This window comes from Schistocerca serialis, chromosome 2 (genome assembly GCF_023864345.2).
Source record: "Schistocerca serialis cubense isolate TAMUIC-IGC-003099 chromosome 2, iqSchSeri2.2, whole genome shotgun sequence".
In the NCBI taxonomy this organism is placed as follows: Eukaryota; Metazoa; Arthropoda; class Insecta; order Orthoptera; family Acrididae; genus Schistocerca; species Schistocerca serialis.
In genome coordinates, this window is record NC_064639.1 from 130,574,376 (window position 1) to 130,600,000 (window position 25,625).

Below are 25,625 nucleotides of genomic sequence, written 5' to 3' on the forward strand. Positions count from 1 at the left end.
CCATACCATCACGCCGAGTGATACGCCAGTACGGCGATGACGAATACACACTTTCAATGTGCGTTCACCGCGATGTCGCCAAACACGGATGCGACCATCATGATGCTGTAAACAGAACCTGGATTCATCCGTAAAAATGACGTTTTGCCATTCGTGCACCCAGGTTCGTCGTTGAGTACACCATCGCAGGCGCTCCTGTATGTGATGCAGCGTCAAGAGTAACCGCAGCCATGGTCTCCGAGCTGATAGTCCATGCTGCTGCAAACGTCGTCGAATTGTTCGTGCAGATGGTTGTTGTCTTGCAAACGTCCCCATCTGTTGACTCGAGGATCGAGACGTGGCTGCACGATCCGTTACAGCCGTGCGGATAACATGCCTGTCATTTCGACTGCTAGTGATACGAGGCCGTTGGGATCCAGCACGGCGTTCCGTATTACCCTCCTGAACCCACCGATTCCGTATTCTGCTAACAGTCATTGGATCTCGACCAACGCGAGCAGCAATGTCGCCATACGATAAACCGCAATCGCAATAGGCTACGATCCGAACTCTATCAAAGTCGGAAACGTGATTGTACGCATTTCTCCTCCGTACACGAGGTATCACAACAACGTTTCACCAGGCAACGCCGGTCAACTGCTGTTTGTGTATGAGAAATCGGTGGAAACTTTCCTCATGTCAGCACGCTGTAGGTGTCGCCACCGGCGCCAACCTTGTGTGAATGCTCTGAAAAGCTAATCATTTGCATATCACAGCATCTTCTTCCTGTCGGTTGAATTTCGCGTCTGTAGCACGTCATCTTCGTGGTGTAGCAATTTTAATGGCCAGCAGTGTAATTGCACGCGTGTTCTTTTATAGACATCTCAAGAAATGAAGAAATACAGTGCAGTGGCTTCATCCAACCAACATGAGAACATGAGAAGGAACAGCGTTGGATCATTCTTTATACTAATTGAGAAACGATCGTGATAAATTTTTTAATTATTTTAGGATCAGTATGCAAACTTTTGACGATCTCTTGTAAGAATGGTGGAACTGAATACGAAGCAGCAACAGAACCGTCCGAGACTGTATCCGACCTATACATACTTTGGAAAAATTAAACATTTTAAATTTATTGTAACTTTTATATTCCTGTTCCAAAGGACTTTAATATATTATGTAGTATTATGTATCTGGAAGGTATTTACGAACCAATGACGCATGTATTAAAATATAATGCAAAACGACATTTGAGAAAACAAAAGTTTCATGTTTAATTAAGTGATGAGGTTTTGGAGTTGTCTGAGACAGAGGGGGTGTGAAAAATGGCATGGCATGGTAGTGGTTACCCTGTGCCAGCCATGGGGTGGGCTAGAATAATCAACCACACTTGCATTTACTGGCTTACCTGCGTTTTTCAATTTCAGAAATGCTTTGTAACATTCTCAGCTGGAATTTCACTACTTCGTCGTCATAAAATCCGTCTAAGGACGGATTTATCCCATTGAAAAACGACGAACAGACTTTCACTTCAAGGCACCAATCACACTGAGGTGATAAAAGTCATTGGATACCTCCTAGTGTCGTGTCGGACATCCTTTCGCCCGGTCTAGTGCAGCAACTCGACGTGCCATGGAATCAGCAAAAAAAAAAAAAAAAAAAAAAAGAAAAAAAAAATATATATATATATATATACACTCCTGGAAATGGAAAAAAGAACACATTGACACCGGTGTGTCAGACCCACCATACTTGCTCCGGACACTGCGAGAGGGCTGTACAAGCAATGATCACACGCACGGCACAGCGGACACACCAGGAACCGCGGTGTTGGCCGTCGAATGGCGCTAGCTGCGCAGCATTTGTGCACCGCCGCCGTCAGTGTCAGCCAGTTTGCCGTGGCATACGGAGCTCCATCGCAGTCTTTAACACTGGTAGCATGCCGCGACAGCGTGGACGTGAACCGTATGTGCAGTTGATGGACTTTGAGCGAGGGCGTATAGTGGGCATGCGGGAGGCCGGGTGGACGTACCGCCGAATTGCTCAACACGTGGGGCGTGAGGTCTCCACAGTACATCGATGTTGTCGCCAGTGGTCGGCGGAAGGTGCACGTGCCCGTCGACCTGGGACCGGACCGCAGCAACGCACGGATGCACGCCAAGGCCGTAGGATCCTACGCAGTGCCGTAGGGGACCGCACCGCCACTTCCCAGCAAATTAGGGACACTGTTGCTCCTGGGGTATCGGCGAGGACCATTCGCAACCGTCTCCATGAAGCTGGGCTACGGTCCCGCACACCGTTAGGCCGTCTTCCGCTCACGCCCCAACATCGTGCAGCCCGCCTCCAGTGGTGTCGCGACAGGCGTGAATGGAGGGACGAATGGAGACGTGTCGTCTTCAGCGATGAGAGTCGCTTCTGCCTTGGTGCCAATGATGGTCGTATGCGTGTTTGGCGCCGTGCAGGTGAGCGCCACAATCAGGACTGCATACGACCGAGGCACACAGGGCCAACACCCGGCATCATGGTGTGGGGAGCGATCTCCTACACTGGCCGTACACCAATGGTGATCGTCGAGGGGACACTGAATAGTGCACGGTACATCCAAACCGTCATCGAACCCATCGTTCTACCATTCGTAGACCGGCAAGGGAACTTGCTGTTCCAACAGGACAATGCACGTCCGCATGTATCCCGTGCCACCCAACGTGCTCTAGAAGGTGTAAGTCAACTACCCTGGCCAGCAAGATCTCCGGATCTGTCCCCCATTGAGCATGTTTGGGACTGGATGAAGCGTCGTCTCACGCGGTCTGCACGTCCAGCACGAACGCTGGTCCAACTGAGGCGCCAGGTGGAAATGGCATGGCAAGCCGTTCCACAGGACTACATCCAGCATCTCTACGATCGTCTCCATGGGAGAATAGCAGGAAGGGGAAACTTTATTGACACATTCCTGGGGTCAGATACATCGCATGATCACACTGACAGAACCACAGGCACATATACACAGGCAACAGAGCATGCACAATGTCGGCACTAGTACAGTGTATATCCACCTTTCGCAGCAATGCAGGCGACAACATCGATGTACTGTGGAGATCTCACGCCCCACGTGTTGAGCAATTCGGCGGTACGTCCACCCGGCCTCCCGCATGCCCACTATACGCCCTCGCTCAAAGTCCGTCAACTGCACATACGGTTCACGTCCACGCTGTCGCGGCATGCTACCAGTGTTAAAGACTGCGATGGAGCTCCTTATGCCACGGCAAACTGGCTGACACTGACGGCGGCGGTGCACAAATGCTGCGCAGCTAGCGCCATTCGACGGCCAACACCGCGGTTCCTCGTGTGTCCGCTGTGCCGTGCGTGTGATCATTGCTTGTACAGCCCTCTCGCAGTGTCCGGAGCAAGTATGGTGGGTCTGACACACCGGTGTCAATGTGTTCTTTTTTCCATTTCCAGGAGTAGGTTAGGTTAGGTTAGGTAAAATAAAAAATAAAAAAATAAATAAAAAAAGGTTCAAATGGCTCTGAGTACTATGGGACTTAACATCTGAGGTCAACAGTCCCCTAGAACTTAGAACTACTTAAACCTGACCAAGCTAAGGACTTCACACACATCCATGCCGGAGGCAGAATTCGAACCTGCGACCGTAGCAGCCGCGCGGTTCTGGACTGAAGCGCCCAGAACCGCACGGCCACCGCGGCCGGCTTGGACTCAGCAAATCGATGGAATTCCCCTTCTGCCTCTATAGCCGTCCGAAATAGCGGATGCGTTGCCGGTGCAGGATTTTGTGCACGAACTGACCTCTCGATTATGTCCCACATCGGGCGAGCTCGGTGGCCAAATCATTCACTCGAATTGCTCAGAATGTTCTCCAAATCAATCGCGAACTATTGTGGCCTAGTGATATGGCGCATTGTCATCCATAAAAATTCCATCTTTAGTACGGAACATGAAAAAAAACATACTGATGACGTAAGCTCTATTTTTATTCATATTTAAATATAAAGGGTGTTAAAAAAAGGGTCAAGTACTCTGAGAGGTGGTAGTGTCACCGAAACAAGAAAAATATGTGCAATAAAAATGGGCCAGCAAATGCAAACTTTCTTAGATAAGTCCAATAAACATGGGTCCGGAAATGCATACATTCTGCGATATGTGTTTACAGGAGGTAGTCAACGTGGCATCCGTTCATGAGAATGCACCCCTCTGCCCCCCGGTGCAAGGAATGACGCACCCTTTGAAGTATACCCGGTTGTTGTTGTACCTGGTAGTGTCTGCACAGCGTTGGTCGGCGTGGCGTAGACGAATTCCTTCAAGTGTCGCCATAACCAAAACTCTAGAGAACTGAGGTCTGGGGAACGAGCAGACCAAGGTGTGGGGTGCCCCCATGAGTCCACTGGTCCTGAATGGTCTGTGTCAGATGTGCGCCGTCATGCATGAACCAGATTTGTATTCGTTGATGCAACGGCACATTCTCCAGCAAGGTATGCATTTAATGAGAAAGTCCACATAACGTGCCACAGTTAACCTTAGTGGTAGCACATATGGCCCCGTCAATCTTACGCCAAGTACTCCTGTCCATACTCCGATTGATAATCGGCGTTAATGCACTCTTTTCTGAATTACTTGGGGATTTATATCTGCTCATACAGGCTGGCTACGGAAATTCACAGCACCGGCTCCTGTGAACCCTGCCTCATCGGCAAACGAAACTTTGGGTGTGAACAGTGGATCTGCAGCGCGCTTCTGCAACAGCCATTGATAGAACCGCCGTCTGCCAAGATGATCGTGTGGCTTTAGAGTCCGAACGCGCTGTAAATAATAAATGTTCATGAAGTACCCCCCCCAGAAAAGAGAACGAGACTGCTCCTAATCGTCGCACACTGGTCCCAGAGGTTTCTTCCGCAGAACATCTACATCTATACTCCGCAGGCAACCTGACGGTGTGTAGCGGAGGGTACCTTGAGTACCTCTATCGGTTTTCCCTTCTATTCCAGTCTCGTATTGTTCGTGGAAAGAAAGGTTGTCGGTATGCTTCTGTGTGGGCTCTAATCTCTCTGATTTTATCCTCATGGTCTCTTCGCTAGATATACGTAGGAGGGAGTAATATACTGCTCGACTCCTCGGTGAAGGTATGTTCTCGAAACCTCAACAAAAGCCCGTACCGAGCTACTGAGCGTCTCTCTTTCAGAGTCTTCCACGTGAGTCTACCTATCATCTCCGTAACGCTTTCGCGATTACTAAATGATCCTGTAACGAAGCGCGCTGCTCTCCGTTGGATCTTCTCTCTTCTATCAACCCTACCTGGTACGGAGCCCACACTGCTGAGTAGTATTCAAGCAGTGGGCAAACAAGTGTGTGTAACCTACTTCCTTTGTTTTTGAACTGCATTTCCGTAGGATTCTTCCAATGAATCTCAGTCTGGCATCTGCTTTACCGACGATCAACTACATATGATCATTCCTTTTTAAATCACTCCTAATGCCTACTCCCAGATAATTTATGGAATTAACTGCTTCCAGTTGCTGACCTGCTATATTGTAGCTAAAAGATAAAGGATCTTTCTTTCTATGTATTCGCAGCACATTACACTTGTCTATATTGAGATTCAGTTGCCATTCCCTGCACCATGCGTCAATTCATTGCAGATCCTCCTGCATTTCAGTACAATTTTTCATTGTTAAGCCTCTCGATATACTACAGCATCATCCGCAAAAAGCCTCAGTGAACTTCCGATGTCATCCACAAGGTCATTTATGTATATTGTGAATAGCAACGGTCCTACGACACTCCCCTGCGGCACACCTGAAATCACTCTTACTTCAGAAGACTTCTCTCCGTTGAGAACGACATGTGTAAGTAGGCGGTTTAGGTTTTTATGTTGGTAACGTCACCTAGCGCTCTGTATGAAAATCACTGGCTGTGCTGTGTGCAGTCTGTGCTGTGGCTGGTTGGCATTGTCGGAATAGTCGCTATTGTAGTGTTGGGCAGTTAGATGTGAACAGCGCGTAGCGTTGCGCAGTTGGAGGTGAGCCGCCAGCAGTGGTGGATGTGGGGAAAGAGATAGCGGAGTTTTGACAGCGGATGATCTGGACGCGTGTCCATCAGAGACAGTAAATTTGTAAGACTGGATGTCATGAACTGATATATATATATATATATATATACACTCCTGGAAATTGAAATAAGAACACCGTGAATTCATTGTCCCAGGAAGGGGAAACTTTATTGACACATTCCTGGGGTCAGATACATCACATGATCACACTGGCAAAACCACAGACACATAGACACAGGCAACAGAGCATGCACAATGTCGGCACTAGTTCAGTGTATATCCACCTTTCGCAGCAATGCAGGCTGCTATTCTCCCATGGAGACGATCGTAGAGATGCTGGATGTAGTCCTGTGGAACGGCTTGCCATGCCATTTCCACCTGGCGCCTCAGTTGGACCAGCGTTCGTGCTGGACGTGCAGACCGCGTGAGACGACGCTTCATCCAGTCCCAAACATGCTCAATGGGGGACAGATCCGGAGATCTTGCTGGCCAGGGTAGTTGACTTACACCTTCTAGAGCACGTTGGGTGGCACGGGATACATGCGGACGTGCATTGTTCTGTTGGAACAGCAAGTTCCCTTGCCGGTCTAGGAATGGTAGAACGATGGGTTCGATGACGGTTTGGATGTACCGTGCACTATTCAGTGTCCCCTCGACGATCACCAGTGGTGTACGGCCAGTGTAGGAGATCGCTCCCCACACCATGATGCCGGGTGTTGGCCCTGTGTGCCTCGGTCGTATGCAGTCCTGATTGTGGCGCTCACCTGCACGGCGCCAAACACGCATACGACCATCATTGGCACCAAGGCAGAAGCGACTCTCATCGCTGAAGACGACACGTCTCCATTCGTCCCTCCATTCATGCCTGTAGCGACACCACTGGAGGCGGGCTGCCCGATGTTGGGGCGTGAGCGGAAGACGGCCTAACGGTGTGCGGGACCGTAGCCCAGCTTCATGGAGACGGTTGCGAATGGTCCTCGCCGATACCCCAGGAGCAACAGTGTCCCTAATTTGCTGGGAAGTGGCGGTGCGGTCCCCTACGGCACTGCGTAGGATCCTACGGTCTTGGCGTGCATCCGTGCGTCGCTGCGGTCCGGTCCCAGGTCGACGGGCACGTGCACCTTCCGCCGACCACTGGCGACAACATCGATGTACTGTGGAGACCTCACGCCCCACGTGTTGAGCAATTCGGCGGTACGTCCACCCGGCTTCCCGCATGCCCACTATACGCCCTCGCTCAAAGTCCGTCCACTGCACATACGGTTCACGTCCACGCTGTCGCGGCATGCTACCAGTGTTAAAGACTGCGATGGAGCTCCGTATGCCACGGCAAACTGGCTGACACTGACGGCGGCGGTGCACAAATGCTGCGCAGCTAGCGCCATTCGACGGCCAACACCGCGGTTCCTGGTGTGTCCGCTGTGCCGTGCGTGTGATCATTGCTTGTACAGCCCTCTCGCAGTGTCCGGAGCAAGTATGGTGGGTCTGACACACTGGTGTCAATGTGTTCTTTTTTCCATTTCCAGGAGTGTATATAATGACTTTTGAACACTATTAAGGTAAATACATTGTTTGTTCTCTATCAAAATCTTTCATTTGCTATGTTTATCAGTAGTTAGTGCCTTCAGTAGTTGGAAACTTTTATTTAGCTGGCAGTATCGGCGCTCGCTGTATTGCAATAGTTCGAGTAACGAAGATTTTTGTGAGGTAAGTGATTCATGAAAGGTATAGGTTATTCTTAGGCGGGGCCATTCTTTTGTGGGGATTTTTTTAAAGTCAGATTGCGTTGCGCTATAAATATTGTGTGTCAGTTTAAGCACAGTCATTTATAATTTTTCTAAGGGGACGCTTCACATCCTGCGTTCTGTTGTGTAGGAACTCTTCAATCCAATCAAACAATTGGTTGCTAGTCCATACACTCTTACTTTGTTCATTAAACGACTGTGGGGAACTGTATCAAACGCCTTGCAGAAGTCAAGAACAAGGCATCTACCTGCGAACCCGTGTCTATAGCACACATAGCAAACGCTCCTCCATGTCAGATGTGCGGGGCCTTCTACTGTCAGTCTTCCGAAGTGCAAGGGTACCTGTGTCTCTCATACACTGGAAAAGTTTACCGAACAGCTTATCACAGGGCACTCTGCGCTGTGGATATTTTTCAGTGTAGAAGGGCACGAGCTCGCAGGCTATATCCATTTGCTAAACCATAGCAGAATATCACCGCCGCCCGGGGTAGCCGTGCGATCTAACGCGACTTACCACGGTTCTTGCGGCTGACCCCCGTCTGAGGTTCGAGTCCTCCCTCAGGCATGGGTGTGTTGCTGTCCCTAGCGTAAGTTAGTTTAAGTAAGATTAAGCCTAGGGACCGATGACCTCAGCAGTTTAGTCCCATAGGAACTTACCACAAATTTCCAAAATGTATATCATACCCACCATTTCACTTGACAAGTAGTAGGACTCCATTGCTAACAAGTGGTGGACGAGAGAAATTGTAAATGTACTACACCATTTGTACTTAAAAAATAAACACATAAGTGAATCCGCATTTGGAAAAAGGTGAAACACCACGATACGTACCCAGGGTTGAAAGTACTGTAGGCAAACAGACACGACGAAAACTAACGTAGCCTACACGTGACTCGAACCACACAACTGACTGCAGACCACCTAATGGTAGGTAGAGTACTGTGAGTAAGACATCATAGGACCCTGACAACACATTTGACGGAGCGTCAATGCAACAACTGTGCTAATATCTGCAACCAAGTGTCGCGCAGCCCTTCCTATAAACACGTGTTTGATCCGGAAAGTATGTGTTTCCGGACCCATGTTTATTGGACTTATTTTTCTTGTTTCCATGAGTACTACCACCTCTCAAAATATATGATACTTTTTTTGAACGCCCTGTATATTTAAATATGAATAAAATCAGAGCTTACGTCATCAGTATTTTTTTTTTTTCATAATGATGCAAAGTAGCTTCAGGGAGGTTGGCCTTCCTAGCGGCGGTGTTAAGAGGATTTCCATTTCTTACGTGTTGCATTGCCTCTTTCATTGGTTTCTTGTTCCATTTCTGAACATCTGTCTTCCTTATAACACTTGCCCCACGATTATTGCGTAGCCTGTAATCAGAATGACATAAGTGTACAATAACGAAGGAATTACAAGCATGGCAACAGAGAGAGGCGTGCAAGACTACAAATTCGCCATCTTAGCCTCTGCATAATTCGCCACCTTAACCGCAATCGACATTTTGGATAGAGACTTAAACATACACAGAGTCTTACAGAATAATTTCATTAACTCATTACTGCGGTCTAAGGCGCTGCAGTCATGGACTGCGCGGCTGGTCCCGGCGGAGGTTCGAGTACTCCCTCAGGCATGGGTGTGTGTGTTTGTCCTTAGGATAATTTAGGTTAAGTAGTGTGTAAGCTTAGGGACTGATGACCTTAGCAGTTAAGTCCCATAAGATTTCATACACATTTCAACATTTCTTTTTTGAACTCATTACTAAAGCGTCAGGAAATCTATAAGCCTTAAGAGGAATCAACTAATATTCACTAATAAAAAATATCACACACATGAAACTTATTTAAACCGTAGGAAAAATTGTTACAAAACCAAGTGGACCTTGTTCAACAGACATGTCTGCACAGCGCACTAAGAAAGCAATACCATAATACACGTAGCACCATTCGCAAAGATATCGGAGAAATTCAAAATTCGTCATCTTAGAGTCATCGTCAACTTACCCGACCTTCCCCATGACCCAAGCCAGAACGTTAACAGCTTCATTTTGTTTCACCTCCATCGCATCACTATAGACGGTGTCCTACGTGAGCGAGCTGTTGCGAAGTTGATGCGGGCTGCGATCGCGCGCAAACATCAAAACAATTGCCAGCGGCTGGGTGTGCTATGTGAGCGCACACGTGCGGGGCTTCATGCGACGCACGATGCCACGACACACAGCCGAGCAGATGGTTTCATATTTTCGCGCGGATTGGACGCGGTTTGCGGTTTTTTGTTCAGCTTACAATGTATGAAACTTTGACAGAGCTGTTCAGGAACTTTTATACTGTGGGACAAGCGAAATAAAATTTGCACTTCGTGACTTGTCGAAAGTCTTAGTACAACTTAGTTCATTGACATATTTCGGTTCTTCGTCATCAGAACATAGTTGTGCTAAAAAGAAAAGGAAGAATTGTAAATGAAATGCCTCAGAAAAACTATATGCACAATGGTCAGTGATTGCATTAATACATACAAAGAACAAGCCACACAGCTACGGAGCAATGGGCACATAACATACTGAAAACGGTATTGGTGCAACGGCTGACCATTGTGTATATAACTGTTCTGTTGCATTTCATATTGTACTTGTTACACTCTGATGACGATGTAGCGAAACATGTCAATAAATTAAATTGCAACCAAGACATATCACAATTCATTAAGTGTAGATGGAAGCATATATATGTATCGAGTGAAGATAAAAGGAATAAAAGTTATAATAACCGTTTAATATCATACTGTGAATGCAAGGAAGTTGCCAAAGTAATTGGTACTGCATGTAAGTACATATAACACATTTATTACGATCGTGTTTTATTCTCTTTCTATAGAATTTTGTTCAAAACACAATTTAAAGTTTTCCTTCACTTTCATGGCTGCTCGCGATGAAGCATTACATCTTTTGTAAATTGCCTTGTGGTTTTGGTGTATGTTGGCGTACATCCTGGAAAAGTGCAACCTGAATTTCATTGGTTGATACTAGATTACAGATGATGTGTAATTAAGTTATAGCTTTCACGATACGTACTGCATTTTCTAGAATGGTTTCGACAGGTTTACGCAAAATTCTAATTTTAGATGTTATACAGGATGATTTGGTGATGATGTTAAAAGCTTTCAGGGATGACAGAGAAAGCTAAATGTATCTATTTCGGGTAAGGGGTCTTAGTCCAGAAACGACTGGGTCGAAAGTTATGAGCGAAAATCGCTCTGGTACATTTGACAGTGACCTCTTCTGCTGCAAGCTCTTTGCATTGAATATTCTGGGAGGAGATAACATGGACGAAAACAAGAAGAAAGCGTCCATTGAACATGGGCTCTAAAATGGTTACTGTAACGTGCTCATCGGTGCTACTAGTAAACAAGTACTAATATCTCTTCAGATACCGTATGCATTTTAGAAACCATGCCTACTGGACAATTTTTTTTCTTGATTCTATCTATACTAACTCCTCCCAGAAAACAGAAACCAAGGAGCTTGGAGTAGAAAAGGCCCAATGTCAGAGGTATCAGAACGATTGTCGAAAGTCGGGTCGTTTCTGGTCCAGGGTCCTTTACTTCATATTGATACAGTTAACCTTCCCCACCATCCTTGAAAGTTTGTAGCATCATCACGGAATCACCATTATGGCCCAAAAGAACATTCTATCAACACTCTTGCCTGAGATAATAGATTGTTGTATCTATCTTTAGCGTCACCTACAGTCATTGTCCTTTCTGGCAAAAGCCTCATTAAATATTCCTCTAGAGGAAATGTTACACAGCGCTTCACAGTGGATCCGGGCAAAAATTCTTCTGTATTTTCAATCTTCCCATTTCTATTGCAAGTCGGAAGGGCCAGTCATCAAAAACATCTGAGTCCATCTCTTTGCCGTAGGAGCCTACATTCACCGTAATAAACCTATAATTTGCATCAGTGACAGCTAATAATCCAATAGAAATGAAGGATTTGTAGTGCATGGAACCAGATTTACTGAGTTTTAAATATGAATGTGTTTCCCAGCAATACTTTCAAGGGTGTTACGGAATTGCCATCTGTCCCAAAAACATTATCTTCTGTTAACTCAGGCATGTACTGTTAAAAATGTTGTCCAGTTAGCTTTACTAACTTCTGCAACGATCGTGGAGATACAGCAGTCGGTTTTCAATTTTCTCAAAGAAAAAACCAGTTGGTGGAACTGCATTGGTTGAATTTAGTTGCCAAACATGTTTTATAGCGTCCGCGATATAACCAAACATAATAGGCAACATTCGAGTGTACTTCTTGACTAGCAAAGGTTGATACCTCAATTTTTCATACAATCGATGAAATTCTTCATGAATGTGCTTTTCAAAACAAATAATATTGGTTTTACTCCTTTGTCGTAGACAACGTTTCCTCAGTGTTTGATATTTAAGATACGAGTTTTCCATTGGAAATGGAAATGAGCGTTTGGCGTCATTGGCCGGGAGGCCCTTTACGCCTTGGTGCAGGTCTTATTACATTCGACGCCACATTGGGCGACCTGCGCCCCGGATGGGAATGGTTCAAATGGCTCTGAGCAATATGGGACTTAACATCTGAGGTCATCAGTCCCCTAGAACTTAGAACTACTTAAACCTAACTAACCTAAGGACATCACATACATCCATGCCCGAGGCAGGATTTGAACCTGCGACCGTAGCAGTCCTACGGTGCCAGACTGGAGCGACCAGAACCGCACGGCCACCGCGGCCGGCCCGGATAGGAATGAAATGATGTCTTTCGTCTGTCCATAAGGAATGCACTGTGCTGCCTGGATGGGTGTGCTTGCGGCGGAGTAACGCGTCTACTTCCACGAACTGTTCCATGACTCAGCTGCTAAGGCAGTGCGCCTTCGCCAGCATGCTAAAATACGAGGGCAGTTCAATAAGTAATGCAACACATTTTTTTTCTGAAACAGGGGTTGTTTTATTCAGCATTGAAATACACCAGGTTATTCCCCAATCTTTTAGCTACACAACACTATTTTTCAACGTAATCTCCATTCAATGCTACGGCCTTACGCCACCTTGAAATGAGGGCCCGTATGCCTGCACGGTACCATTCCACTGGTCGATGTCGGAGCCAACGTCGTACTGCATCAATAACTTCTTCATCATCCGCGTAGCGCCTCCCACGGATTGCGTCCTTCATTGGGCCAAACATATGGAAATCCGACGGTGCGAGATCGGGGCTGTAGGGTGCATGAGGAAGAACAGTCCACTGAAGTTTTGTGAGCTCCTCTCGGGTGCGAAGACTTGTGTGAGGTCTTGCGTTGTCATGAAGAAGGAGAAGTTCATTCAGATTTTTGTGCCTATGAACACACTGAAGTCGTTTCGTCAATTTCTGAAGAGTAGCACAATACACTTCAGAGTTGATCGTTTGACCATGGGGAAGGACATCGAACAGAATAACCCCTTCAGCGTCCCAGAAGACTGTAACCATGACTTTACCAGCTGAGGGTATGGCTTTAAACTTTTTCTTGGTAGGGGAGTGGGTGTGGCGCCACTCCATTGATTGCCGTTTTGTTTCAGGTTCGAAGTGATGAACCCATGTTTCATCGCCTCTAACAATCTTTGACAAGAAATTGTCACCCTCAGCCACATGACGAGCAAGCAATTCCGCACAGATGGTTCTCCTTTGCTCTTTATGGTGTTCGGTTAGACAACGAGGGACCCAGCGGGAACAAACCTTTGAATATCCCAACTGGTGAACAATTGTGACAGCACTACCAACAGAGATGTCAAGTTGAGCACTGAGTTGTTTGATGGTGATCCGTCGATCATCTCGAACGAGTGTGTTCGCACGCTCCGCCATTGCAGGAGTCACAGCTGTGCACGGCCGGCCCGCACGCGGGAGATCAGACAGTCTTGCTTGACCTTGCGGCGATGATGACACACGCTTTGGCCAACGACTCACCGTGCTTTTGTCCACTGCCAGATCACCGTAGACATTCTGCAAGCGCCTATGAATATCTGAGATGCCCTGGTTTTCCGCCAAAAGAAACTCGATCACTGCCCGTTGTTTGCAACGCACATCCGTTACAGACGCCATTTTAACAGCTCCGTACAGCGCTGCCATCTGTCGGAAGTCAATGAAACTATACGAGACGAAGCAGGAATGTTTGAAAATATTCCACAAGAAATTTCCGGTTTTTTCAACCAAAATTGGCCGAGAAAAAAAATGTGTTGCATTACTTATTGAACTGCCCTCGTAAAATACTTAAACTTCTACAAAAAAAATTTCTTGAGAACTTTATCAGCGATCTTATATTAATATGACAATTAAAAACAGTCTTGATCGCAAATTTCTTTTAATCGGAGCGACCGGTTTTAATCCTTAAGGATCATCTTCAGACTCCAGAAAGGCAGGTGGACTGATTGCAGTCAGTTCAGCGTCATCGATCGGCGCAGCCTGCTCCATGGAAGTCAATCTGCCGTTCTGGAGTCTGAAGATGATCCTGAAGGATTGAAACCGGTCACTCCGATTAAAAGAAATTTGCGATCAAGACTGTTTTTTAATTATCACTTTAACTTCTATTTTCTCCAAACTGTAGTGAGATAGGGCTTTCGTTCCGGCTCTAAAAACAATTTCGATATGATAGCTGGATTTAATAAGCAACATGTAACACTCAAAACAAAAAAAACGTGAAGTAGGCCAGCGACCACATTTTCACTGTAAATCATAGAAATTTTGTGTGGTAGCCTACTTATGCCGTCGACACACGGTATGATTTAGCTAACGTTGAAATGGCATTCAATGAGTTTTGTGAAGTCACTTCCTGCTATTTCTCGTTGAGAAGCCATTCCGTCACGTGAAACAAAATAAATTCTGAGACATTTCGGCAATGTGCCACGTAAAGTAGAACCAATAGAAAGCAAGAACGCTCCCTACGTCACAAGCAGAAAGCAAGACGCCATACTGTAATTGTGTTCAGTAGAAGCCCAAATTCGGTGGGTTTTATGTTACACGCTGCACCCTACGAATATACGCTATTTTTAAGCACCTGCACGTTGAAAGTCTCGAGATGAATAGTTATTGATACGAGTTGTAATAAAATGACTGGAAAAGTCATGATGGTGGTTAAAGAATTTTTGTTTTTAGTTATTTTCGCGTTACAGCTCGTGTGTAATGAGAGTAAGCCGTTTTAAAGTAACGACCCATTTAAGATTCATGGAAACATGACGTTCTAATTATGATTTATTATATAATTAAGAATCAATAACATTTTGGAGAATAAAGTAAAGGACGACAAATTTGCCTGTGCGTATCAGCTTAACGAAGTTTGCTGAGGCACTGCACACAGGCTGAGCAGTAGAGCGGACATGGGTTGGGGTACCGCTATATTATTATTATTATTATTTTCACCTTCGCATTCTCTAAAAGGTTGTGGGAGTTTCATAAGAAATTGATAAAAGTAATTTCTGTAATATTTGATGTTATGTAAATTTGAGGACGCTGTCAGAAGTGTGTGTGTGTGTGTGTGTGTGTGTGCGATTTCGTGAACTTTTATAAGCTGGCTTTCCTGAGTGGACTTTTATCATTCAATCTGGTCTTATTACACGTTCACGATTATTAAAATTTTTGTTTATTTAGACCACATGACTAGCGTGCGGCCAGGAAAAGAAATGTTCGTTTTAATAGAGCTAAGAAACGAATTATACGCGCATTCTTTTTGTGAACAAATTCTCAAGCCAATAAATCCGACAACCGCTGATGGAGAGCGCTGAGAGCGCAAAATCACAAGTAGCTCGTACCGTGTGCCGGCGGCTCTGTGTCTGGCGTCATGGGCTTATCCCATCTGCGCGCACGTCAACGTTAGTTGGCTCGTCCTTTGTGTCGACGGCTTTAGGATTTGAAGTACTGTACACAGCTCTTGGTCTTGCGGTAGCGTTCTCGCTTCCCGCGCACCCGGTCCGGGTTCAATTCCTGGCGGGGCCAGGGATTTTCTCCGCCTCGTCATGACTGGCTGTTATGTGTTCTTCATTATCATTGATTCCCAAGCCGGCGAAGTGGCGTAAACTAAAAAGGACTTGCAATAAGGCGGCCGAACTTCCCCGCACGGTGCCTCCCGGCCAGCAGTGCCACACGATCATTTCATTTCATCACAATAACTAATAACAATATCGAAAGACTAAACACTTTATCATCAAGCTGTCATGTAAAACTATAAGATATGAAAAAAATCAATTCTGTGTGCCAATTAGTTCCCTCAGAATTGAATGATAAGTATTATGTAATGATGAAAACACCCAAGTAAGTGAATGAATAAATGAAATTTTATTGTCGTTTAGCTATTACAGCAACTGACAAAGTCAAGTTACATATATACAAGTTATACAGCATATATACATGGGTTAAAGATCAATATGTGACATAGGTTTTACATAAAATACAATATTTAAAATGAAATAATATGAAAACATTGCATCATAACTGATTCAGTTAAAGAAATTATGCTGCACTCTCCAAATCGGTACCACTATGATATTTTACAGTCGTAAAATTCCTGAAGTGAGTAGTATGGATTTGCAGCTAACCAACTGAACAATTTGTCTTTAAATAAATCAAATGGAGCTTCTACCCATTCTAGTGGCAAATTATTAAACATCTTCATACCCACCACTTCGTAGCTGTTCAATGACTTGGATAATCTGTAGTAAGGTATGTCAAGATTGCTACTATTTCTGGTTTCATGAGAGTGTACATCTCTTCTACGCTGGTATTCTGATAAGTTGCTCATTATATATGCAGTAGGGCAGTGTAAATATACATGTTTATAACAGTTAATATTTTTAAGTTGATAAACAGTGGTTTGCAGTGGGCCAGTTTATCACTGTTTGTGATAATTCGAATTACTTTCTTCTGAAGTACCAAAATGTCCTGAAGGTGTGAGCTATTGCCCCATATTAAAAGCCCATGAGATACAATACTTTGAAAAAAAACAAAGTAGGCTGATCTTACATAGGCCGCAGGTACATGGTTTATTAAATTCTTTAACAAATACACCACTCTAGACAGCCTTGCACTAATGTATTTAATATGTGGCTCCCAAGTCAATTTACTATCTATAACAATACCTAAGAACTTAGCACTATTCTTGAAGTCTTCTAGTGGCGGATCTCTCAAACTAAATACAATCTTTTGAGTTTTACTCTCATTAAGCAGGAACCCATTAGCTCGGAACCAGACTGATGCCTGTGATATTGTGTCGTTTGCCACAGTTTGGAGCATATCAATGTCTGAGCTGATATTGAAAAAAGTGGTATCATCTGCATAGAGAATGGAGTGAGTATTTATGTAGGATGGTAGATCGCTTGTCATTAGGATAAATAGCGGAGGTCCTAATACTGAGCCTTGTGGCACACCGCACTTAACTTCAGCTAGCTGTGATCTCTGTTTACCAATACAAACAATTTGTCTGCAGTTGCTGAGGAAAGATTCAAAAATGTTGTCAACTTCACCGTTTGTGATTCCGTAATAAACTAGTTTGTTGAGGAGTGAAATATGCTCCACAGAATCGAAGGTTTTGCTAAGATCACAAAAGGTAGCCTGAGCAAAATTTTTTCCTTCATAAGCATTAAGCACTTTTTTAATCAGGGAGTCAATGGCATGGACTGTGGATTTGCCCTTCCTAAAGCCAAATTGTACCGCAGTAATAAAGTGAAACTTCCTGTCAGATTAAAACTGTGTGCTGGACCGAGACTCGAACTCGGGACCTTTGCCTTTCGGCAACAAGTGCTCTACCCACTGAGCTACCCAAGCACAACTCACAACCCGTCCTCACGATTTTACTTCCACCAGTACCTCTTCTCCTACCTTCCAAACTTCACAGAAGCTCTTCTGCTAACGTAAATAAGTGGTTCTTAATTTTTTAAAGGAAATGAAGGATCTTTACCCCAAAACTAATGCCAGTTTGATGTAACTTTGTTTCATTAACATAAAGTATTTTTTACAGCAAGAAACTCGGAAAACTCATTTCTGACATGCGGTTGGGTTGCGTATGTAGAACAGTGCGGGTGGAATCGCTCGCCTACTCGCACGATGCCGCGTTTGCATCGGACGAGACAAGGACCGTGCTGCCATCAGCACGCGGGGCTTGGCGGAAGCCGCTTTGTACAAAGAAACGCCCCTGGTGGAAGAGGTTGCATACCTCTCTTCCACTTGCAAACCAAACCTGGGTGGTTAAATTTTCTTTCTCTAGGTGGCTTTCGATACACTGCCTTCAACCATATGCTACTGTACTAATGTAATAAAGTAATAATAGTGACAGGAGCCACACATGAAACTCTCTAAATTTTCTGCCATGCAGCAGGGGGGTATGACAGACCGTGGTACTAAGCTGTAAGATCTGTCTGATGCTTTCAGATCTGCTTTACTTGGAGTCTGGTAAGTGTCCACAACATAACTATGTTTTAAAAAACTGCAAAAATATTTTCATTTGTGTGCAGTGCTCAGAATAAGGTACTCTTTGAGGTAAGAAAAATTTCAGAAAACTATTTCTTAAATGTTGTTTTGTTCACAAACCCACAGCTTAGTTTTAGCACATAATGAGAGAGCTGTTTCTTTTGTTTTGATTATTCCCAGTTGTGCAGCATTCCTGACAAATCTGTAGATATACAGGGTTTTCCAAAAAAGATTAATCCAACTTCTACAATCATGAAGACAGAAACTTGTGGCAAATTTGAACTACTGCATGTCTCCAGTTGAAAATGCAGGGTCCCCTGCTCACCCATTCATCAACCAATGTGCATTGAATGGAGGTGATGGTAAAAGCACTCCGTCTTCAGGACAAGAGTGGCCTACTGGGACCATCCGACCGCCGTGTCATCCTCAGTGGAGGATGCTGATAGGAGGGGCGTGGGGTCAGCACACCACTCTCTCGGTCGTTATGATGGTATTCTTGACCGAAGCCGCTACTATTCGGTCGGGTAGCTCCTCAATTGGCATCACGAGGCTGTGTGCATCCCGAAAAATGGCAACAGCACATGGTGGCCTAGATGGTCACCCATCCAAGTGCCGACCACACCCGACAGTGCTTAACTTCGGTGATCTCACGGAAACCGGTGTATCCACTGTGGCAAGGTCGTTGCTGAGGTGATGGTAACACAACAACAAAAAGTATTTTATGTACTCTGTTTCAACAGGTGCAGTTCGGTTACAATTTTATGGGTATGATTTTTGTCAAGAGCTCAGCCTCAATAATATATTGGATGTAAGGGCCTTTTTTTTTGTTGGTGTTTGTCAGACTCAGTCTGCGTCCCTCCCCTAGCAACAACTCTGGCTGAACTGCAATGCTGGATAGCAACAGCAGTGAATGCAGTAACTCTAGCCATGCTCACAAAATGAGTCCGGCTATATTCCAGATGTTTGTCATGCATTTGGTGAAGGGCCCATTGAACATTTGTGAATGATAAATGAAAATTTTGGTCCTAAATGTAATTTTAAAAATCACCCCAAGGGCATATGTGCAAACATGTAAAAGATATAAAGCTGTAATATTTCGTGGCACTTTTGAAAATAAAAACTTTGGCACCATACAAGCAAGTTAAAATACATCCCAAGTTTCTACCTTCATGCCCGTAGAAGATGTAGTCTTTGAAAATCAGCTGGATCTTTTTTAATTACCCAGTACAATAAGACAAGTAACTGTCTAACTAGTGCTTATTGTTACAGGGTTCTCGTGTCCTGCAAACAACCCATTCCCGTATGGCGACCACTCGCGACACGCGTTCCCGGGCTCCTGCCGCCTGTTCATTATGTGCTTGCGAGATGGCTCGCACAAGGTCGGTGGCTGTCCTCCTGGCTACGCCTTCAATGCAGAGTCCCGCAACTGTGAGGTGGCTACCGCTGTGCCGGGCTGCAGTGGTCGTATCCTGGGCTCATAATGGGACACTGGTTTGAAAATCGAAAGACAAGATGTGCTATGTTCTGCCAGGAAAAGTGCTCCTGTGTTCTGTCAGTCAGTAAGAGCTTGGTGGTCACTGCCTTCATACAGGTGGAGCTCTCAGTGTATCACCAGAGTCTGCTGTCACTGGCTGTACAATTGTTTCTCTAATTGTTTTCAACAAGAACCACCTTTTACTTTTACTTTTTCAAAGTTATGTAAGCCACTCTACACTTCCACCTTTAAGACTAGTTTTGTTATTTTGTAAACAGTCAACAAAAATTGCATTTATTATGAATATGGACAACTATAAGGAAATATGTTTTCACCATTGATAGCAGCTTAAACATTCCTCTGTGAACAATTGCAAATGTCTGCCAGAGAAGATTTAAACCCACATCCCTACTTTTAGTCAAGAATACTCTTTCTAAATAACAACCCGGTGAATACCCCAAAGATTGAGTTGAAGCTCTAACCTGCCTCTATTTGTTTCTTTCTTATCCATCCTCTGCAGAAACTCTTCTACAATGACCAATTAGCAGTACATAAGGAATTATATGTGGATAGCCTATGATATGTTTCAAGGCAGGAACTGATTACACACTTGGGGCAATTTTATGGAGTTGAACATTCATGTTGCTTCAGGAGTGTTTACCACATGGGGACCAGAATCTCGATCTGATAGCAACAGATAGGAATTTTTGCCATCCAACATATTGTGTGCCATAGTCAAGCTATTCTCTGCGTCATATAGTTCCTGCCAGATGTTGCTTCTGCTGCATTAGGAATGACACAGTGTGAACACTGCTGGATTGAAGCATTGCCTCATATTCCACTCTTAATATAAGTATTGGCTCCTTAAATTATTAAACCTAACCATCACATCAGAAAGGTATAAAGCTAAATAATTTATTTTGACTAAGGAAATAAATGTGGATGATAGAATTTCTCTGTCACTGGAGTGACTGATTTCTTTATTAATTCATGAAACAATTTACATTGTATGGATTTCTTCATTCAAATAATTGAAAAATTTACAACTTAAAATTAATTTCTTACGCAGTAGTTGTCAATGAATTTTCTTTTAATCTAATATCTAATTACATTTTTTCTTACCTAATAATTATATCAAAATACAGACAATGGAAACGCGTGGTAGGAATATCAACAATGTAGGAAAAGACAGATTGCTAGTTACTGTAAAGGAGACATGCTAAGTCGCAGATAGGCACAATTAAAAGACACTTACATAGAGTTTTTGGCCACAGCCTTCATCAGCAAAAGAGAAACACACACCATTCACACATACAAGCAAGCAGATCTCGTGCACACATGACTGTCTACCTCAGTATCTCGGGCCGAAATGCATTACGATATACTACTTCTTAAATTAAGTAACCTGTTTTAATTCTGGTACGCCAGTATCATAAAAAACTTTTACTTTGCAAATAATCTTTTAGTTTTATTTTGAAAGAGCAGATAGTATCTATGTCTTTTATATGTTGTGGTAATTTATTATATAATTTGATGGCATTGTACAATAAACATTGCTGAGTTTTAACTTTATCTTTTGTGTTCAGGTGCAAATTATAGTTGTTTCTAGTTCCATAATAGTGTACTAAACAATTTTTAACATAGAAGTAAAAATTTTTTAACACGCATAACACTCTGAAGAATATATTCACTAGGGAATGCATTTAAAAAAGCTCAAGGCAATGAGCGTTGCTGCACTCTGGGTAATTATATGTATTTCTCTTTTTTGCAGTCTGTATATAGCTTGAATATTTTTCCTGTTCACTCCCCAAAGAATTTCAACATAACTAATTGATTGAGAAATAAATCTTATTTAGGTAATGTACCAAGATAATAACTGTAGTATGTTTCATTGAGATCTTTCTTATATATAGGAGCATCGAGTGAGCTGAATACTATTACAAAATGTCCTTTGTGTTGTTCATTGTATTTTTACTACCCTCTCAATGAAACTTTGATATTAGCTGTGCTTACATCATTGATCTTTTTAAATCCAAGCACTGTATTATGTGGGACTACTTTGAAGTTTTTGTCCTCTGCCTTCCTGTCCACTAACAGAAAGTACATTTGAGAAATGTTACATGAATTAGAGGGCACTATTTCTGATTAGGCCCATCTTTTTAACAGATGAGACTGCAGATGGTGAAATGTATCCAGGTAGGAGATGGATAGACATGTGAATACAATGAAACTTGTGAACTCCATAAAGAGTCTGATCTTTATTTATGAAGCAGCTACAGTGCTTTGTTGTGATTCTTAGCAGTTGAAATTAGTATACAGTTTTATTCAGTTTGATTGCTGGGTCATTTTGTTCCAAATTACTAATGCAGACCGATGGCTATCAAAATGATTCTACCGGAAATAACAGTATATACACTTGGAAAAATGATTTTGCTTCTGCCATACTTCTTGTTATATCCTCCTTTAATCTCTGTTGCTGAGGCTATGTATTACGAAAAGCCTAATATAAAATGGTCCAGTTACTGGAGATAATCTTGTAAGTAAACTATGGAAAATTATAATCCTCTTGAGGGGTCAACATAACATGAATATCTCCAAGTAAAAATGATTAGTTAGTGAGGCAACCACAAATTACACCAAGGTAAAACATTTCCTGACTTTATGATGTGGTGTTCGCAAAAGGCTTTCTTCAGACCATCAAAAATTCAAAATTATGGACAGTATAATAGACAAAGAAGTATTCCCCAGTAAAATTCACTAAACATATCAGTCACCAGTTTCAAAAGTTTATTAGGTAATTTGTTACTGTTTTGATAAATTAATTCTGCACAAACATTACATTAAACGTGCAATATTTCATCAGTTATACATATTTATTAAAAGATACAGTATAATTAGGTACAAGGTATTTACTTACATATCATCAGCTACTTATTTCTTTCCAAGAAGTAATATCCTGAACAGAAGGATTTGTCCACCAAAAGTAAGAGTACATTTTTCTAGAGAAAGTTTAATTGGTCAGCATTACAATCAGGAAGTGCAATTCCCACTACCATTGCCACAAACACTTCAAAAGCAGCACTCAGAACCTGTGTTTCTTTCTGATGAGGAGAAAAGATGAAAAGGTTGGATCAGTGGGAGACAGTTTGGGAGGAAAAGGGGGAAGGGGGCGATGGGTCTTTCAGGAATTAGACCACAAGGGACTACCTTTCAAGAACAGGAATGCAGATCAAACTGAAGGCGATTCCCACATGACATGGTTCTAAGTGACCTACTCTCTATTCAGTCTCATTCAATCATTTCCTATATTATCCTTTAATAAAGAACCTGTGATACCAAAAACTAGGATTTTTTGAGCTACTGTCAGCTGTTCTGATAGTTGCACCTCCCAAAGGTAAGTACTGGACAGTTCATCTATGTCTTTACAAATTCAATTCAATTCAATTCAATTTATTAGCGTCCTTGTGGTACATCATCGAAATGATATAGGACTTGTCAATAACATTACAATTTAAAATACATATACATGAAAATTTGTAATTGAATTTACATGTCACTTAGACATTACAATTTTAATAGAACTTTTAGGACATTAACATAAAAATACACAAGTAGGATAACAACATACAAAAAAAAAAGTTACTAATTCTCACATCAAAGATTATTTACATTCTTACATTAACAGTTTCACACTTTCATAGAAACAGCAAGTATTTAAATGTGAGCAATTACACATATTTAGTATGTCAGGGAAATATTAACTGCGCTTTTATTGTCAACGATTCACAAACTCTTCAATACTGTAAAAACTATTGCTTAATAACATGTTTTTTAATTCTCTTTTAAATATGTACAGTTTTGGTATTATTTTTAGTTCTTTGGGGAGAGCACTGTAGAGGATTTTGGGTTGGTATAGTACACTTTTGTGATACATAGCTGTTTTATGAATTTCTCTGTGGAAATCGTTCCTATTCCTTGTTTCGTAGTTGTGAAATTCTCTGTTTAATGTAGAAAATTCCTCGTGTTCTTTTAAGAAACATATGCTTTCATATATGTATAAAGATGGTAGTGTCATGATTTTTAATTCTTTGAAAGCTTGCCTACAAGAGTCTCTATATCCTATACCTTTTATTATTCTTACTGCCTTCTTTTGTAGTCTAAATGAGTGTTTTGTTAGACTGATGTTCCCCCAAAACTGTACGCCGTATCTTAATAAACTGTGCATGAATGAGAAATAAACACATAACACTGTTTTAATATTACATGAGCTTTTAAGCATTCTAAGTATATAACATGTTTGACTTAATTTTTTGTTCAATGATATTACATGCTTTTCCCATCTTAAGTGTTCATCAAACCATACTCCCAAGAATTTAGTGTATGATGCTTGTTCAATCTTACACTTACCCAGTTCTACTGTAAGGTTAGTTTTTATTTTATTTGTAATATGTCTGAAGTTGATCCACGTTGTTTTTTTGGCATTCACAATGAGTCTGTTTTCATTAAACCATCTGTCTGCTTCGTCTGTTGCTAATGTGACTTTTTCCTGTAAGTCAGCTTCACTATTTGCTTTAACAAACAAACTTGTATCATCAGCAAACAGTACTGCCTCTGCTTCAGATAGATGACTTGGTAGGTCATTGATAAATATTAAAAACAGTAATGGCCCTAATACAGATCCCTGGGGTACTCCATACAAAACTCTCTCGAATCTTGATGAATATGTCCTATCTGCCTGGCTTATCTCCACCTTCTGATACCTGTCTGACAGATATGATTCAAACCATTTGTGGGCAACTCCACGTATCCCATAGGCATATAACTTCCTAAGCAGTAACTTATGGTCGATGACATCAAAGGCCTTTGATAAGTCTAAAAACAATCCACAATTTAATTCCTTTCTGTTTATGGAATTTAGAACAAGTTGCAAAAAATTGAAGATAGCTGTTTCAGTTGATTTATTTTTACGGAAACCATTTTGCGCATTAACCAATATTCTATTCTTAATAAGAAATTTGTATAGTCTCTGACACATTATCCTTTCTATTATTTTAGAGAAACCTGACAACATTGATAAAGGCCTAAAGTTACTAACATCATATTTATCACCATTCTTGTAAAGTGGCTTTATAGTAGACATTTTAAGTTTTGATGGGAACACCCCTGTCTTAAAAGATTCATTTATAATTTCAGTGAGATGCGAGGCTATGTTTCTTGCACTTTGCTTAATGACTTTGTCAGGAATCCCATCACACCCACATGACATTTTATTTTTTAACTTATTTATAGCATTTAGTACCTCTGAATCAGATACTGGATAAAGGAACATTGTCATGTCATTCATGGGGATTTTTACCTTGCTATTGGAATTGCATTTAGTTTTAATTAAATTTATGGCTATACTTGTGAAATGTTCATTAAATATGTTGGCAATCTGAAGTGGGTCCTTAACAGTTTTACCCCCACTTTTAATGACAAAGCTGTTATCTTTTCTTTTGTGTCTACCTATATTTTTATTTATTACCTCCCAAGTTGACTTCATTTTGTTGTTACCTTTCTCAATATAGGTATCATTATCAAGCTTCTTAGCTGCAATTATTACTTTCTTGTACAGGCTTCTATAACATTTCACATGTGCTTTCAGTACTACATTCTTCCTGGCTGAGTTATTTAACTTTCTGAGAGTGTCTGATGACTTTCTAATCCCCTGTGTAACCCATGTTTTGGTTTTATGTTTAGTTTTGACTCTTTTTATAGGAAAGGCAACATCAAAGCAGTGTTTGTAGCTTTCAAGAAATGAGTCAAACTTTCTGTTGACATCACCACTTGATTCACTACCCCAGTTGTTATTTTCCAGAATGTAATTAAAAATTCTTATGCTGTCATCATTTATAAATCTTCTTTCTCTG

General features: G+C 42.5%; 1 pseudogene; it reads right to left on the reverse strand.

The window, feature by feature from the left end:
• Window positions 1-18,811: 18,811 nt before the first annotated feature.
• Window positions 18,812-18,929, reverse strand: LOC126459015 (5S ribosomal RNA; annotated as a pseudogene).
• Between the last annotated feature and the right edge of the window lie 6,696 nt (window positions 18,930-25,625).